The 18,336-nt window shown below is 38.6% G+C and overlaps 1 long non-coding RNA gene across 1 annotated transcript; it reads left to right on the forward strand.

Annotated features, from left to right (window-relative positions):
• Positions 1–1,687: 1,687 nt before the first annotated feature.
• Positions 1,688–15,116, forward strand: LOC119243971 (uncharacterized). The gene is made up of 3 exons (XR_005124910.2): positions 1,688–1,823; positions 13,077–13,265; positions 15,015–15,116. It is a non-coding gene; the product is annotated as an uncharacterized LOC119243971 (long non-coding RNA).
• Positions 15,117–18,336: the final 3,220 nt, after the last annotated feature.

Here is an 18,336-nt window from a genome sequence, read left to right on the forward strand (position 1 = left end):
TGTTATGATCAGAGAAAGTTTTCTAAAATAAGAAAGAGCTAAATAAAAGTAAACTTTGGGCTTAAGTAAACTTAAGACCAAGTAGTAATTGCCAGCAGGAAAGGAAAAAGGAAGGAAATTGGGAGAAAGAGGACAACAATATGGTGAAGGTTAGATTTAGATTTCCAGTGAGTACTTAAGGTAGTACACCTGCATGCTGATTCTCAATGAGGAACACCTGAAATGTACATACTGTTAGACTACAATGGTCCCTCAATTAAAAAATAAAAAAAAAGTGAACTTGGTAATGTGGCACCAGGATCAAAGATAACTGTGAAATTTATCTGTTACATTCACAACTTTGTTCTCAGAGATGAAATCTAACATTTAGGCACAGAAGGGTGAAAGCATGTTTGTCAATCGTTTGTGCAGGGAAAAAGCAGAGGTTTAATTTTATCACCAATGCAGTGATGGGGAACTACTGCAGGATTATTGCAGGGTATGTAAATCAGTGTGATGAACAGTTTGTGAATAATATCACTTCATTTAGTTAATCAGAAAATACTGCTTTAGTGCCTTTAATATGCCATCTTTGGCTTTAACGTTTGTGAGTTTAGTTTGGGCTTTGGAGTGACACTGCCTGTGTGTGTGTGTGTGTGTGTGTGTGTGTGTGTGTGTGTGTGTGTGTGTGGTAAAAACACAATGTGAGGCATATTCTTTCAGGTCTAGCAAGATGGTGACAGAGTGAAGACTCTAGAATCATCTCCTCCATATATTGAAAACCAGAATTTCTATTTGGTTCTTGTGCATACCTTCTATCTGTCTGTTGGTACTCTCATTTGTTATCTATTTTTTCCCCCTGAGATTATTTAGTTTTCTATGTCTTATAACCCACTGGGCTTCTTTCAAATGGTTATTTTGAAAATTTTTTTTCAGAAAACTCCTAAATCTGCATTCTTTAGGGTTACTTTCTGGATATTTATATTCCTTTAATTAGTTCTTGCTTCTCAGATTCTTTAAGTCCTGAGTATCAGGACATGATGAAAAGCCACCTCTGCCAGTCCTCATGGACAGACTTTGACCAGGCAACACCTTCACTAATCAGCCCAGCTAGAGATTCTGGGGCCCTCTCCCAGCTTTCCTGTGTTTTTGTATTTTTAGGTTTTGTGCATGTAGATTTCTCAATAGAGGGATTAACCCCTCCTTCCTTCCTTGAGTTTGTAATATTTATTTCCTCTGATGACTGAGTTTTGCATCATGGTTTGCTTATTTAATAGCACATGAAAGCTTACTGTGTTGGAAAGTACACTAATAACTGTACCCCCAAACTTGTTCCTCCTTCAGTGTCAATGACTGACATCATAATGCACTGGGTGGATAAGCCTTAGAAACGTAAGTATCACTCTTAGCATCTTTTTGCTTTAACTGCCACACAAGTCTTTCACAAAGTCTTATTAGTTTTACTTTCCAAACAACTTTCATATTTTTTGTTTTCTAACTGTAACATGGCTGCTTTGGTAAAGACACCAATACCTTACCTGAACTATTGCAAAATTTCCAAAAAGTTCTCTTTGCTTCTACTCTTCCCATGTAACTCATCAATTCTGAAATCAGAATTCAGAGTGACAAAAGGCATATGTAATCTTGTCACTTATTGGGAATTACCTGATATTATTATGATAAGACTTTCATCATTAACAGAATTCCAAATTCCCTTCCTGTGCTTCTAGACTGTGTTACTCTCTTTTTATACTCTGTGCTACAACCATCCTGGTCATGTTTCAGTTCCTCCAGCAAGAGGATATGATATGAGAACGTATCATATCCTTCATTCAGGAATGACTGTAAGTCCTTCAGTCTCAGCATAAAAGTGACTCCACAGGAAAGTTCCCCTGATACCTCAGTCTAGCTCAGGACCATATTCGTATTCTCAGCATACTTCATATTTATTTCTTAAGTTACTTATTGTCATTTTAAGAAAAGAATTATGTACTTGCCAGCTTAATATTATTGTTATGAATGTTTTTCCAGGTAGAAGGTAAGATCTAAGAGGGTAGATATCATGTCAATTTCATCTACACCATGTCTTCAAAATCACATAGTGTCTAGCAAAGAGGCTGCTCCTAATAGACATTCGTTGAATGAATGAATGAAGAAAGAAATGGGTGATGTGATATCTGAACTGAGTTTTGAAGAACATGTAGGAGTTAGCCATATGGCTGGGATGGGGAGGATAGCAGAGACATTGGGAGTAAAGAAACATCAGAAGGAGGAATGTGAGAGGTAGGAGGATGAGAATGGCAGGAGATGAGTTGGACTTTCAGCCAGAAGTAATGAAAAGTACTGCATGCTATTCTAAGACATATGGATTTTACCCCAATGATAGTTGGAAACTATAAAGGAAATTTAAATAGATAAATGTCTGGGTCAGATCTGAGTTATGGCATAAAACATTTAGCAGAAGTACAGTGAATGGATTGGAGAGAAGTAAATTTTGTGACAAGGACCAGGCAACAGTCTGCTAGACTAATTCACTTGAGAAGTGATGGTATCCTGATCTAAGGCAGTTGTGCAGGACAAAGAAGGGATGAATTGTGAAGATTATAAAGGCATTTAATTGAGATGACTTTATCACCAAGTGGAGAGTAACTGGGGATGGGTTATGGATTAATCCTTTGCTTTTCATTTTGCAACCCTGGGTGGATAGTGCTCATAGTCATAAAGATAGCAGATAATGTACAAGAGACAGATTTAGTCATGATGGCAAAATATTGATTTGCTTATTGTATTTTGTGTATGAAACACTTGAGAGCTGTCAGTGGAACTGCCTAGATGTGAGCACAGGAGGTAGCTGATAGCACAAGAGTAGACACACCTATCTAGGGAACAAGGTGGAGCTTTATTTTATAGTTGAAGAAGTCTTTGAGAGGCCAGTAAAAATTTTTCAGTTTGAGTTTGTGAGCATCCACAAAGTTTGGTTACAATTTTAGGGGGTTGACATATAAGCGAAGACCATTTTTATTTGCTTCTAAAGAAGAAAAAATAGGGAAATAAATAAAGGAGTGAACAGCCAAGGTAAGTTCAAGAAGAATACTGCATTCAATTGACCAGAAATATGGGAATGAAAAAAGAATTTGTCAGAGAACAAAAGAGAGTAAGAAATTGGAGTGATCGGGGAACCACAACTTTCTGTTGTTACCATGAACAACTTTCTGTTGTTACCACATTAATATTATCTCAGACAGAACATCTAACAGAAGAATTTCAGGGTTCAGGGAAGGAAGGAGGAGGTTGAGACAGGTCAGTTTAGGGAGCGAAAGAGTCCGGTGTGACAGAGTCCTGGTGATAAGGACAGGATACCTTGGTTACAACCCAATAACAGCACACACAGGAGGGACCCCAACTGCACACTGTGGACTTCAGCTGATAAGAAGATGTCACACACAGGAGGGACCCCAACTGCACTTACACCTCCTGCAGAGACGGAATGGCAAGGCCTGGCTGACTATAGGTGAGCTGGGCGCCTGCTGGCCCTCAGTGGCCTGACCCCAGTCTCCATCTGCCTGCCCACTTCCCATTGCACAGATAGAGCAACATTGTGTTTTCTCTGTGCATGAGCAGAGCTGGGAAGGCACAGTGGTTTGCTGGGACCCACTGGCCTCCCCTCCCCCCAACCCAATAGTGAGGAGCCCTGGTTGCCCAGCAGCTGTTTGCTTTGGAGACAGAATTTGCCACTGTGTTCCATGCGGTCCACGAGGCCTACAGGACACTGGCAATCAGTGGCTGAACATTGAGAGCCAGAGGGCAGTGATGGAAATGTCTGCCCTGCTGGTCCTGCAGCAGCTGTGGGCTGCCCTGTTACTATTATATGACGGTACAAGACAGGTGCTGGGACTCCTTGAAGTTCCCTGGCAGATCCTGCTTTATGCTGTTCTCCTCGTTTAGACATTAAAGATTGGACAGAGTTTGAGGAGAGGGAAAGAACTTTCAGGAATGTATTCTGTTCTTGAAAAATGCCCTGGGCAAGGCCTGGGGAAAATCCCCCTTTATGTTGTTGGAGGACAACAGTTTTTCCAAAATTAACAGAAAGTGAGAAAGTAACACCAAGTGTACAAAAGTCCCCCCAGAAATTTGTAATGGATGAAAAGAGCTAAGCCTGAGAAATCATTGATTCAAAACAAGAAGTTTTCTGGTTATTTTTTATTTTTCAATTTGTTTTTATTGTTGCATCATAACTATGTTTCTCGAGGGAGGGTAAAGAGGCATGAAAAGAAGATATGAAAGTTTCTGCAAGTGGAGTTCAAATATCCGATTATAATTTGTAGGAAAGTCAGCAACTTTGTGTTGCCACATAGTTCACAACAGCCGATGGGATTCTGCAGAGACAGCAGTGCATTGTCATAGGTGTACAAGCAAAGACGGATGACAGTTTGTTAGATGATGGTGAAGGTATTCCCAATTAAGTGGAAATTGAATGACATGAACATCAAGATCTTTTTTCACCTCAGAGATGCTGTGATTCTCTTTTCAGGAATTCATAGGGAGAGCAAGAAAACCTTTTATTCTTCTTGTTTGAGAAAATTGTGCCTACATTCAGAAGTGCAAGTTGCACTGCCAGTGGTATTTGCATAGTTTTGGGCTGATGTGCCATGGGAACTATCTGTCAGATGTAGTTACAAGAAACATGTGATGCATTAGATTTAATCAAAGGCGATATGTCACAGCTTCTGCCTTGGGAATTTGCTAATGATGATGTGTGTTTTCTTTGTCTTTGAAACCATATGACAAATTTTGGGATCATAGAGTGAAACTTGCTTTCACTTTGATTTTAAACATTAAATGATCTTCACATTTGACCTCCTTCATGTACCAAATATGAAAATATTCAAAACATGAATGGCATCAGAACTTAGAATGAATCTACACATTCGAGGACTCAAGATTCATTCACAACAGAAATCTTGAACAATATACTGGAAAACTCCAAGAATATAATTTATCTTGAACAACTGCAGAATGCGCAGTTGCTAGAGTAACACTATGTATAAGTTTCAGGCATTGTTTCTTTTAGGACAATGTACTCCTATTAATGAACTTGACAAAGTAAAATTATTAAATATTCTAAAATCAAGGTTTGATAATGAGTTACCTGAAAGAGCAGACTTTATTACATTAAAAAGGAGATAATGTATTATCTCTCACTTTTATATATTAGGTCTTGCAAAATAGCTCCTTTTTTAAATAAAGCTTTTGTTTTTTCTTTTTGAAAAAGATTTATTTATTTATGTATACAAGAGCTGGGGTACAGGCCAGAGGTGTGGGAGGTGAGAGGATTCACCAGTGACAGAGTGGGGAACAGAACAGGCAGACTGACTGAAGTACACTGCTGAGGGGAGCAGCAGGCAAGTCAGGAGAGGTCTGCAGCACCATGTGGGCTGCTCCCTGGCAGGCTGGGGGATCAAACTTGTGCTGCAGGGGATAGCTTTTCACAGGCTGAGTCTTAACCTCTTGTGCCACAAGGCAGGCCCTTGCAAAATAGCTCTGAAAGGCTAATGTAAGAGGAAGGACAGCAACTAGGAAAGGGTCCTCTTTGGCATTCCATTTCATGAGGGAGCTTGTTTATCAGGCCTGCTGAACTTGGGCACCAACATGATTTAAGTATCAATTAGATCTTAGGGTAAGTAACTCCATGTGGTGTATCTACCTCTAGACTTCATAAGAATAGCAAACAGATTCCTTAATAAAAGCGAAAATCACAAGATGGTGCAAATTTTTCATACAACTGCTGAATACTTTTGGTAATCACTACTATTCTCTGCCCACTAACTCAGTAGATGAAGCCCATATTTAGGGTTAGATTAGCCTTGTGGGCCCTTGTCTTTCAATAAATTGGTGCCATTTCTCACTCCTATTTTATTTTTATTCACTAATATAACAGATATTTATGGGACACTTTCAGGGGCTGCATGTCCCCCTCACATTCATATATTGAAGTCGTAAGCTCAGAATGTGAGAAGTAATTAAAATTAAATGAGGTCATAAGTGTCAGCCTAATCCAATATGACTGATTATTCTCATAAGAAGACAACAGATATAGGTACACAGAGAAAAGAGCATGTGTAGCAAGAGAGAAGGCAGCCATCTACAAGCCAACGAAAAAGATCTCAGGATGAAAACAGACTTGCAGGTACCTTGATCATAGATCTTAGCTCCACAACTTTGAGGAAATAAATTTCTGTTTAATCACCCAGTCTACAGTAGTTTGTTATGGCAACCCTAGCAAGGGAGTGTAGAGACAGATTAGGTATTACACTGTCATTTAGTTTAGTGCATTTCAGTGTTTAGAAAGTACAAGAATAATCTGAATATTTGTTTAAAATAGAGATTTCTTAACCTCACCATCAAGTTTCTAATTCAAGTTTGATGTGAGGTCTCAAAACATAACATTTGTAACCATCGTCCAGGTGATATGATATTCCTGGGAGGTCCGTATTTTGGGGAGTAGTGTTGCCTTCGTAAATACAAATGCTTTTCAGGAAGGTAATAAACAATCTTTGTCATTGATTGTCTCACTGGTTAACATTTCAGGAATGTTAAAACCCCAATGTTAAGGACATCCATCCTTGAAGCTGACAATGATGGGAGTGTTTACAATCACAGAAATTGCTAAATGCTGTAAGAAAAGACTTTTGTTGCTGGAAAGCCAATTAATGAGTATATTAGATTGCTTTTCAAAAAATACGGAACTAGAGAAAAGTTGAGGGCTTGGGCCTGCAGGGAACCCTCTTACGTGAGAAAGACACTGAGAGTAGAGGCAAAAATAGCCAAACTCTTATTTCAATAACTAAAAACAACCTAAGGTCGGCAATATTATCACTGTATTAATAATTTTACCAGACAAACTTCAGTCAGTTGGTTGAAAAAAAAATTAAACTGACAATGTGAACTTGAATCACTGCTCTGGTGCTCACTAGCATTTTGGGTCTATTAGATAACTTTAGAGCAAAAGTTTACTTTTCTATATAAAGATGTAGATGGACAGGGCAATTTGAGCTGCCTCTTCCTTCTTGGAGATTTTTGAGGGTGGTAGCTTAATGAAGTTGTCAAAGCTGTGCCTCGAGAGCCCAATCACTCTAAAATGACTTTTTTTTTTTTTTGAGACTCTGGAGTTCATGTTGTGTAAGGAGCATGGGTCAGCCCTAATTACCTCTCAAGGTAGTTGTAAAACTCAAATGAGGTCATGTGTTAACAGAATTCTACAAACTCCACCAAGTTATGCAAAAACAAGGACAAATTTATATAAGCTCGTGATCTGGGAAATTTGACTGGATTGTGATTAGGTAAGGAAAATTGAAGAGCAATGATTTCTATAGAACTGTATTGGTTAATGGTCTCAACTTCACTTCCCTATGTTTGCAAGAAATGGAGAAGGGTATTTTAGTGACTAAATTTAGCAGAACTCTGGAGAAATTTCTTCCACACTGAAACTATGACCATGCTCATATTTATATTAATTTATATTACTTTCATTTACTCATTATTTATATCAACTTCTGTTAACAAATACATAATGTGCTTCAGTTGTGTGTCAGAGTTAAGTTATATGCTAGGACAGGATGTAAGACTGACAGATTTTCTATTTACAGTGTGCTCACCATTCTGGAGAAAGTGACAATTAAAAGGCATTTGGAAAAAAAAAAAAGTATAGTGCTTTATTGGAAAAATACTTGTATTATCTCTTAGGATTTGCTACTATAACCCTCTTCCCACCTCCTTACCACCCCATGGGGGCCCCACCCCACCACGTGAAAACATGATACGGTTTCTAAAAAGAAGATGCAGTTATTTGGAGCAAGATGGTGAGATGATTGCTATTGATGTATGTGTATGATGCAGAATAATTACATATATTAGGATAATTATAGTGACTGTGTGAGCACTACTATTAATTTTGTTTAAATGCAAACTGGAAAGTATCTCTTTATTCAAAGACTTGAGTAAGCCTGCCTCTTTACAGTGGAAGATCACAGCAATTACCTGGAAAATAAAGACCCCCAAACAGTCTAGCCCAAACAATGTGAACATTTGAGTAATTTTGTTTTGAAAAAACAATATGATTTCACCAGTGTGTACTTTATCTGTAAGATTTTAGTATTGGATATTTACATGGCACAGAAGAAAAATTTTAAGTGCACATAACTGATGCATGTAAACCAACAAACACTAAGCTGGTGCCCCAGTATGTATTGATCCCACTTTTATGAATCTTACCACACTAGGATTGGGTGACTCACTGACCTGGAAGCACTGACTCTCCTGGGGCTGGCTAATTCCCAGAGAAAATAAACTATGTGTCTGGGAGTTTGCCTTTGATATGCAAAAAAACCAAGCCAGAACCCACACTCCTAAGGACCTCCTCTAGCAGCTTCTGGGAGAATATTCCAGTGCTCTGATCAAACCAGGGCAGATACTGGGCAACCAGAGACAACTCCATATCCCAGAGTTCAAAGAGACTGACTCAAACTAGCCAGTCCTGAACTGTTACCCCACTTAGCCGTTCCTTTTCACAAAATTCACAGCAAAAGTTTTGCACGGGATTTCCCCCTCTGCCACCTAACTAACCTGAGTGGCTTTGCGTTGCAAGGAGTGGTGTGTGCCCTCTTGGGAACTGTGCAGAATAAACTGTTCTTTTTAATTTATCAATCATTTACATAACTATAGAATTTGGGGAGCACAACGTCACACTTTTATATGAGCACATACTTCACATACCCTCCTGTCCTCTTACCTTCTCTACCTGCTCTTTCCATACCCATTTCTTTTGGAACCAGTATATTTTTCACGAAGTTATTGTTGATGTATTTGCTAATTTATTTTCTCTGGTTACTTATAATGCAAATGAGTGAAACCATGCAGTAACTGTCTTTCACTTCCTGACTTATTTCATTCAGTATAATCACCTATGTCTTTTGTCCCCAAAGACACTAATTCATCATTTTTAATGGCTGAGTTTTATTCCATTGAGTATAGAGTCCACAATTATGACTCCGCAGTTTTGTCATCCAGTTGTCATTAGGTACTTAGGTTGATTCCATGTCTTAACTACTATGAATAATGCTGATATGAACTCTTTGAATATTAAATACCTAGCAGTGGTATTACTGGATCATATGGCATCTCCATTTTACTTTTTAAGGAATCTTCATAGCATTTGCCATAGAGGCTGCACTCAATTGCCTTCCTACCAATAGCGGTTGAGAGGTCCCATTCACCATGGCCATGGCCCCCAATCTGTTGGCCTCACCATAACTGAATAAAAACAACACCCCAGGTACATTTTAAAGCAAAGTCACAGATCTCAGAAGTGGTCTCAGGAGGAAGTCAGAAGCTAGAGTGAGTTAGAAACAACTTTGGTGAAGCTGAGGGGCTGATTAATTTGACAGGGACTGACTGATAACAGAATGGAGGTGACAGAGAGGAAAGGTAGACATAGACACAGAAAACCATCAAAATAAAAACCAAGCCTATTTGGCCCATATCTGATACTGCAAAAATCTTCAACCTTCATATCACTCTGTCAAATCCTAAGGCAAAGACGCTTTTTCGATCAGCCCTTCTTAATCCTGAGTGAATTAACTGATAATACAAATCCATCTATGCAGAACACACAGCAGAGCCTCTGGGGTTGTAGCTGTTAGGAAGTTACCCAGGCCCTGTGTTCACATGTACCTGCCACAGATGGGCCTAGTGTTGTTCCACAGCACCCCAGTGAAAACTGTTTTATATGCATAACTATGTTCTGATGTAGGTACAGTAATTTTATTTAAGTAAGATCTCATATGAAGCTTAAGTATTTAAAAGAAATCAGCATTATATTAATACAAATGTGTCATATATGTTGAACTTCAGGACATCTATTTATTCAAGTAAAAAAATTAACTTCTATACCTTTGTTAGGAAAAGCGATTATGTTCTTGTATCAGCCTTAGCCTCCCAAATATTTCAAGGTTTTTGTTTTGGTTGAGTGATATATAGACACATCTGATTTCTTTTAAGTTAACAGCTACAAATAGATTTTTTTTTCTCTCAGAATGCTTTACAATATTTTCTTTTAAAAGTTGTGCTTTATACACCTTGGAGAAATCTTTTATCCTAAGGTCCTATGGGCATAAAGTTATTCTCTTTAACTTTCTTCTAAAAGTCCAAACAATTTTGCTTTCTAAGTTTGTCTTTAATTTCCTTTACTTGTGTTATCTTTGGAACAAAATTTTAATTTAATGTGTATACCATTTTCCTAGTATCATTTTAGAGTAGTCTTTTCTTTCCTACTATCTGCAATTCACCACCTTTCTGTATCAAGCATATATATAGGTCTGTGTATTTCAGAACTTTCTTAGTTCGCTAGTCTCTTCCTCTCTCTCTCTCTCTCTCTCTCTCTCTCTCTTTTTCTCTCCCTCCTCCCTGCTCTCTGCCCCCAACCCCCCACCCCAACTTGTTCTTCCCTGTCTTCATTGCTATAGACTTGTAATTTGTCTTGTTGTTTATTGGGCCCAGTAATTGTCAAATTTGAGTAGGTATCAAAATCACCTGGGAATTTTAGTGAAAATCCAGAGTCTAGCTCTCCCTAAGTTACACTCTACACATAGGTTCAGGTGTTCTTTAGCAGTTCTTTAGGAGACTGAATACACACCAGTGTTCAAGAATCACAGGGAAATTTCTTCTTCTTCTTTTATTTCCCCGGGGTTCTCAAGGAGTTATTTAATAGAGGTTCTCTGGTGTATAGTAGTGAATATTGCCTTCAACATTTTTATAATAAACCCACAAAGTACATCATGTACTTTTTATTTTTTCACTTGTAAGGGATTATTTATTATTTTTCCCATTTTTTTATTTTATATATTTTTCACATCATTTTTCATTTTTGCACAATGTATGATTTTCATCTTGGTTATAGTCCCTGTACTTACAAATTATTTGACTATTTTGCCCTCTATAATTTATTAAAAAAAACCCCAAAACCTAGTTTTATCTAATTTCTTTAGGGGATTAGATGGAGATATTATTAAATCTATGATTATTTTATGAAAATCTTTTCTAAAATTGTTCCTTTTTCTTCCTTATAAGATCTCATATGAAGAGATCTCATATGAATAATTTTCTAAAATTGTTCCTTTTTCTTCTATATAAATAGATTTATGTTCTATCACTTCACTGGAAAAGACATAAATTTATGGCATTTGTTAATCACAGTGGTATTCTTTTGCATTGAGGAGTATATATTTGGTCAATAGTACAAAACAAACAAACAAAAGGAATAGAGAGGAAGTTGCTTGGTGCACTGGTTAAGAGAACTGTGTTGCTAAAGAAGTTGAGAATTGACAAAGGGAATTTCATCCTTCAATTTTCCTTTCTCACAAATGCTAACAACATGAAAACTTGCATGGGTTGAGAGGATATATCGCAGTTCACTTGAATTTATCATATTATTCCAGAGTGAATAAAGTGCTTAAGTTCCATCAGGGGGAGTGTTCTCACTTTATCGATTTCCAGAAAAGAGTCAATAGGAGTATTGATTGACTTGACAGTTCTTTCTTACTCCTCAAGAAGCAAAAGAAATGGTGCTTAAAACTAGAATGATGAGAAACAGCACCGTTCTTACCCCTCTATCTTGCTGCAAAGAGATTAGAAGACACATTTACCAGCTAGAAAGTTTTCTTGAGTTGTGTACTTAATTCCGCAATTCTCAGGAGGAATGACAAAGTGGTTGCCATTTGCCATAGATTGATGGCATTTCTATTAAGTTTGGGGCAATTTTCTCATTCTGACCCCTTTTATAGGACTGATAGTGAAGCTGACATAAGAGACAAAAGAAAATGAATGATGAGAATACCTTCATCTTTTTTCATATAGCCTTCTGTTCTCTTCTTTTTAATCATTTTGTAAGATGAGATAGAAACAGATATAAAATAACTTAGCAGCTAAATCCATATAAATTCAAGTTCTATCATTTATGAGTTGTAGGATCTTAGGGTAGTTGGTAAAGTGTGTAGCTCATTAGAAAAAGATGGGATGGTGATTCTTTGGGCAATTGTTGTAAAAGTGCTAAACTAGTAAAAATGTGAAGAGTCACATTCAGCAGTGTTCTTCAAACTGTTCTTCATTATCATTTATCATGAAATCAACATAGTGAGTAGCAGTCAATTTAAAAACATACAAACCAAATAGAAACTCTCAGTGTGCATCACAGGATTTAAAATGAAACCTCAGGATTTAAAATGTATCCTATATCACAGATAATCCCATACGCTTGCAGATAATGAAAATCTTGGTGAAGAACCAAATATCTATGAGATAAACTTGAAGACTATATTGATCCCAAATGAGGCTATATATTAGATATTGAGATTTTTTGCTTCAGTTTCTCATATTCACACATGGGCTTGTGCACGTGTGTGTGCACACGTACACACCCACACATACTGGGTTACTATGAAAAATGTACTACTCACTATGAGTTGAGGCAAAAAGGTTTTGTAAAACACTCTAAGTCAATAAATATTCACTTCTATTTTTCCTTTTAAATTTTACCTTTTACTTAGCTTTTTACACGAGAATGTCACAGTGAATACAGTCGACCCTTGGAATATATGAGGGTGCAATAAAGCCCAATGGAAATGTGGCCACAGGAGAGTCTCCCAGGCATTGTCACTAGTAATCTTATAACATGATATAAATGGAACCTTGAGATTTAAAATGTATCATATGTCACGGATAATCACATATACTTCCAGATAATGAAAATCTTGGTGGAGATCCAAATTTCTATGAGATAAACTTGAAGACTGTATTGGTTCCAAATATAATTTTCAAATCATCCTATTAGACTCAACATAAGTTACCTCTCCCTTCCTAATCCTAAAGGGTCTCATGTGTCCTACAGGAATGATGTTATTTTTCAGTGAGCACTGAATGAGGCGGGTACCTCTCCTGGCCCATGGCTGCTGATCTTTCCATTAACCAGGGCAAGGCAAGGTAGCCCTAAGAAACACTCTCATGACCACCTTGGTTCTAATTAATTCTTTCCTGTTTCTTTACAGGGTGACCTCTTCCTGGGATTTAAATCCCAACTCTATCAATAAACCCATGACTGCTTTTCTTGTCAGCTGGTCTCCTGGTTTGAAGCTGTTGGCAGAAGCTGTGCCTTCAAGTTTACTAGGGCCCATCCTTTGCCTTCTGGTGGAACATTCCCTTGAGGAAATCAGGACCTGTAGACCGCAGGACTTAAGGTGTGGAAATGAGAATCACAAATTCTCTCTGGGAAGCAGATCTCTTAGAGGCAGAGGCTACCATCATAGGACAGGAAGCAAAAATGCCTCCAATATGTCCTTGGGCGTGATGGTGAGGGAGGCCATTTCTGCTTCCACCCCGTGGTTTACAGATCCATGCATTCTAACAGCTGGGGACACAGCACAGCACCCAGCTAAGTATATATCAGGTGTCCTGGAGGGTGACCTCTCAGCCTTGCAGGTATCGTCCCGAGTCAGTGCCTTCAGATCAGATCAGCTGCTACTGGGTAGCATGGCATTTGTTCAGACCAGTGGATATTGTCCTGTTGCCACAGCGTTGCCTACTTTACTGTAAAGTGTGTTCTGTGATTTTGTGTGGGTTCTGCGCTAGCGGATTGCTCTATATTCTGGATAAGCCTTGGTGCCAGCACTCACTGGCCACCTCTATTGAGGGTATGCCTAAGAATGAAGCCAAAAGAGAGGAAAGCAAATGAGAGAAATGGAGAAACATTCAGATGACATTGCTTGAACACTTGGCTCCTTTAGTACCTAAAATAAAGGCTTGCCTGAATTTTCAACTAAATGAACTGATTTATTATTATTACTATTTAAGTATTATTATTATTTTTAAAGATTTATTTATTTATGCATTCAAGAATGGGGTACAGGCCAGAGGTGCAGGGGGTGAGAGGATTCCCTAGAGACAGAGTGGGGAACAGAACAGGCAGACTGAAATACACTGCTGAGGGGAGCAGCGGTGAGACAGGAGAGGGCTGCTGTGCTCTGTGGGTAAATCGCTGGTGGGCTGGGGATCCACCTGGTGTGGCAGAGGCTGTGGATAGCTTCACAGTGCTGTGCTTAACCCTTTAGGCCACCAGGGAGGCCCAAAATTACTATTATCATATTACTATTATTATTATTTGAGATGAGCTTCAGTCATTTACATTTGAAAGAACTTATAGGAAGCCACCAATGTTCCTGCCAGGGATCCTTACATATTCATTCTTTAACAAAGTTAATATCATATTTCAGGACTTATTCTGCCCTGAGAGTTATTTACTATCTTTAGGCTGAGTATGGATCTCTGATTTGATTCATGTTGTGATGATTTTATCATTGAAATCTCAGAAACAGGTATTTCCAAGTGCTTGAAAATCTTATAATACTTCCCAGCGTGACTATCAAGAACACGGTCTATGAGACACAAGGAGGCAGGGGTGTGGAGTGTGCAAGAACCTCTACCTTTACAGAGCATCTCTTGTGGCCGACGCAATGTTGTAAATACTTTCGTAATTAACAAAGTTCCTCCTCCCTACTGCCCAGTGAGACTGGTATTATTATTTCCCTCATCTTGACACTGAGGAAATAGGTTATGAGAAGCTGGGTAACTTCTGCTAGGTCACTCAGTTAATAAATAGAAGAAACACAGATTCTAAACAATTAGCACTGGCTGTATTGACAGCAGGACTCCAGAGATGTGCAAGATCAAAACAGGCATCAGGAATGAGAAAAGCCTCCTGCAGCCCCGTGAGTAAAACAGCTTCTCTCTTTTCACTCTTTCACAGCCTGCAGTGAAGCAGTGATCTGGTGGTGTCCTGAAGACACCCTCCAGATTACTTGAAGTATCATAGAATTGTGTGAAAATTTACTTTTGATCTGTTCTCAAACAAGTACAGGTATACGATTTTTATGTGAGAGGGATGATTTCAAACTTGCTTTTAAATATTTTCCTAACTTATGTTTCTGCAGATAATCGTTATGAGCCTAACAGCGCTCCTGCACTGATTCCCCAGCTTCACAACCTGGTCTCTATGCCTACCAGCTGATGGAGAAGGGTCTCTGCTCAGAGCCTCTGCCTTTGTGTGCACGTGGGCTCTGCAGTCCAAGTCACGTCAGTCTCCTTTGTGTGGGTTTTGAGAGTCTGAGATATTTTCTGCAAAGCATGTCCCTTCAAGTCGTCCCTGGTAATCATCGACAATTTCATCTCTTATATCTAATTCCCCACATACCAGCTTCTAATTGTATGTGCAAGGTTATTTTTAAAAATTTTTCTGAGCTCTTGATTGAAAGTATTTAAAGAACTTTCTAGGGACCTTGTAAGCTCAGGGCAAAATAAACCCATAGAGTCTTTTCATTCTAAGTTCTGCATTGATATCTAGTCTAGGTCAAGAATGAGTGACAGCAACAACTTTAGCACCCCTTGGGAGAGGGACTAATTCCATTTCTGGACCTAGTCAATTTGAACTTGTCTTCTGAGACTTTTGGGAAGAAATCTCAGAGAGACACAAAACTTTTGCTTGGGAGGCTCAACGGCCTAGTGGAGTAAGACAAGGCATTAAAGTCAGAGCATTTATGGTGTGTCCAGGTTCTGCCGTGTTGTGTGCGACCTGAGAAAAAAGACTTTATCTCTGTTTGACTTAATTTCCTCATCTATGAAACTGAGATGACAGTGTAGACCCTGCAGGTATTGCTGTGGAGAGCTGGACACATACACCACCCCCCACACACACCATTCACAGTGTGCTAAACCTTGTTTAAAATGCTTCATAAATAGGAAATTCTGTAATATTAATTATAACTTATGAAGGAGGAAATATTACGATTATCTTCATTTTTACACTAGGAAACTGAGTTTCAGAACTAAGTGTCACACAGTGTCACACAGCTAATAAGTGGTACAACTGAGTTTTTCAAGTTTAAGAAGTCTGACTGCAGAGTCTACACTTGCTATAGACTTTTCGTGTCCCGCCCAGAATTCATATGTTGAAGCCTGTGATATTTGGAGGATGTGGGTTGGGTGGTGATTGGTCATGAGGCTGAATCCCTCATAAATGAGATTAGTGCCTTATAAAAGGGACCCCAGAAAGCTTCCTTGCCCCTTCCACCATGTGAGCACACAGTTGGAAGATGGTCATTTATGACCCAGGAAGTCCAGACATCATACCTGCTGGTGCCTTGATCTTGGACTTCTCATTCTTCAGAACTGAGAGAAATTGATGTTTGTTGTTTATAGCCCATCTAGTCTCTGGTATTCCACTGTAGTGATACAAATGGCCTCAGGCAGATTTAAGCTCAATGAGTTTGGTTTCAGAGTACATGCTCTCAACCTTTATTATGCTGACTAAAATAGTAGCTACTTGCAGAATCTAGTTTTATAATATTTCATAAATGACTATGTCACATTGTGTCTGTGTGTGTGTGTGAGAGAAAGTGTGTTGCTTCTATAGGAGGTCTCACTATAGTCACTTTCAAATAGAAATTCGAATGAGTTTCATATATTATTAGGTATTTAATAAAAATAAAATAGAGCCACAACATTTAAATTATGCTACTTAGAATCATTTGAGAAGTGATAAATTTCTCCAGAATGTTGCATAAATTCAGTATAGCTCTCCTTGAAATTGAGAATGTTTGGAGATATTGATTAGCACTCTGAAGAACCTCTTCTCTGCTTAGTGCAGAGTGATATCCTAAAGAAAGAGTTTTTCTGGGATTTGTTCATAAAAGTAGGAAAAAACAAAACAAAACCAGAGGTCAAACCAATAAGCAATCATTTAGTTTCCATAATAAGTTGTAACCTCCAATATCAAGTTTAGTGTGTGAAATCCTAGATCAGAATTGAACATTGTTTCTTTACAAACTCAAGGATTTTTATGAGCTTTGACACACTAACATGTTTGTGAGTTTCTCGAGAAGTGGCATGCTATGATTTTTTAACTTGTTGGTTATGGACTGTGTGGTGGCTTCACTAATATGTCAGCTTGGTTAGGCTAAACTACACTCCCCAGAATTCCCTTTACTGTTTTTGGTTAGGGTGGGCCACAAGAGACATTCTTTTTTGTTTTTAAGATTTATTTATTGATGCATACAAGAGCTGGGGTACAGGCCAGCGGTGTGTGTGTGGTAGGGTGAGTGGCTTCACCAGAGACAGAGTGGGGAACAGAACAGGCAGATTGACCGAAGTACACTGTTGAGGGGAGCAGCAGGTGAGGCAGGAGAGGTCTGCTGTGCCTTGTGGGTTGCTCCCTGGCCTGGGATCGATCTCGTGCTGCAGTGGCTGTGGACAGCTTCATAGGTTAGAAGCTTCATGAGTCTTAACCCCTTGTGCCACCAGGGAGGCCCCACAAGAGACATTCTTATGCATGTTTTGAAAGGTGGAAAAGGACCAGCTGCCATTTGTAGCTTTTGTACATTGTAGTTTGTCTGCTGATTCACCTCATTGATGCAGGACAGAAGCTTGTCCTCTACTTTTTCTAATCACTCTCTATTTGGCTTTTCCAACTCAAGGGTGAGGTTTAAATTCAAGAAAAAGGGACCAGCTCCTATAGGACACCCATGCCATTGCGGTCAGAGGCTGTAAAAATTGGCTTGGGGTCTAACTGTGCTCATGGATTTTTACTTATCCTTGTTCTTCACTTTCCATCTATCTTTCCTACTGATTGTCTATTCTTAAAACCTCAACAATGGACAGGAAGACAACAACTTTGCAGAGGTTTCTTAAGCAATTCCCATAATTATATAAGATAAAATTTCATAATTATAAACTATAGGATACATACACATATACATGGTGGATATATATATATATATATATATATATATATATATATATATATATATATTTCCTGCTTTCTCATGGCGTAAATGTTCACATCTCTTGTACCTGATCTCTGAATTGCAAAAAATTCAAGATGTTCAAGATGGGCAGAAGCCAGAGCAGCGTCTCCAGAGTCCTGGCCAATTAGCTCCAAACTGATGTTCTCGGGCAGGATGTCACTCCAGGTCGTTGATCCTTCTTGGCTGTGAGGAAGCATGATGACTTAAAGTCAGTCTTGCTGTAGCTCTCAGTTACCCCCAAAGGAGGGTCTTTCATCACCCTCTCATCCTAAACCTTAGTCCGACTAATCTTGAGATTTTTTTTTTTTGCCTTCCTCTCTCTCCTGAGAGATGCCCCTTCTTTCATGGTCAGAATCATTCATCTAAATCTCTTGATATAAAAACTTACTCTGTAGGTCTGTGTCTCAGTCTTCCTGCGTCAAGAAAACTTTACTTTTGTTCCAATTTCTATAAT

Source organism: Talpa occidentalis, unplaced genomic scaffold (assembly GCF_014898055.3).
Source record: "Talpa occidentalis isolate TD23 unplaced genomic scaffold, MPIMG_talOcc4v2.1 talOcc4.1399, whole genome shotgun sequence".
Taxonomy (NCBI): domain Eukaryota; kingdom Metazoa; phylum Chordata; class Mammalia; order Eulipotyphla; family Talpidae; genus Talpa; species Talpa occidentalis.